This window comes from Sinocyclocheilus anshuiensis, unplaced genomic scaffold (genome assembly GCF_001515605.1).
Source record: "Sinocyclocheilus anshuiensis isolate Anshui unplaced genomic scaffold, SAMN03320099.WGS_v1.1 scaffold464, whole genome shotgun sequence".
NCBI classification, from domain to species: Eukaryota; Metazoa; Chordata; class Actinopteri; order Cypriniformes; family Cyprinidae; genus Sinocyclocheilus; species Sinocyclocheilus anshuiensis.
This window is the reverse complement of record NW_015555731.1, coordinates 19,695-20,430: the sequence shown is the minus strand read 5'-3', so window position 1 is coordinate 20,430 and position 736 is coordinate 19,695.

The following is a 736-nucleotide window of genomic DNA, read 5'->3' as shown; positions in this document are numbered from 1 at the left end:
TGTGTGTGTATGTATATATATATATATATATGTATATAACATTTCTGTCCCCCTCACTTCTGAAATTATGGCTACGCCCCTGGTGGAAACCCTACCTGTATGCGTCTTGAAGTCATCTAAATCCATCTTTTAACGCACTATATCGCTTGTCTTTGGTTCGTGTGGAGTTGTTGGCATTGGGGAAATTATCGGTCCTGCTGGTGCTCAAGTGGTAACTCCAGCTTCATACATACATGTCATTTTCGCGTTTAGAGGAGGCGAAGCGTGACACTCACATGTATCATTGAGTGGTCCAACGTGTCTATTACACATTTTGGCGTGATACCGGGTTGCCTGAGCAGACATTTGTCCATTGTCTGGGTATAAAATAAATATTTATCTTTCTCTGTCTGATTTTACTTGTTCAGAGACAATGGTCACACACAAAGTTAATTAATTATTCATTAATTGTCAGGACAGTGACATTATGAACAACAAAAGTGAAACAGTGGGAGGAGGTGTAATACAGCAAACTGCAACAGAGCAGTCTGGGGTGGGAAAATTATTACTGTTACTGTTTTTTGTTCAGTGAACTGTTACTAGTTTTAGTGCAGTGTAGTGCTTATGTGACGGGATAACAGTGGAGCAAACTTAAGAGTTCAGATGCAAAAGCCTCTAAACGCCGTCTGAAATTTTCTTCTAAAATGAGCATTTTTCTCTGCCTCCTATGTTTATGTTCGGTGACCGTGATTTCACC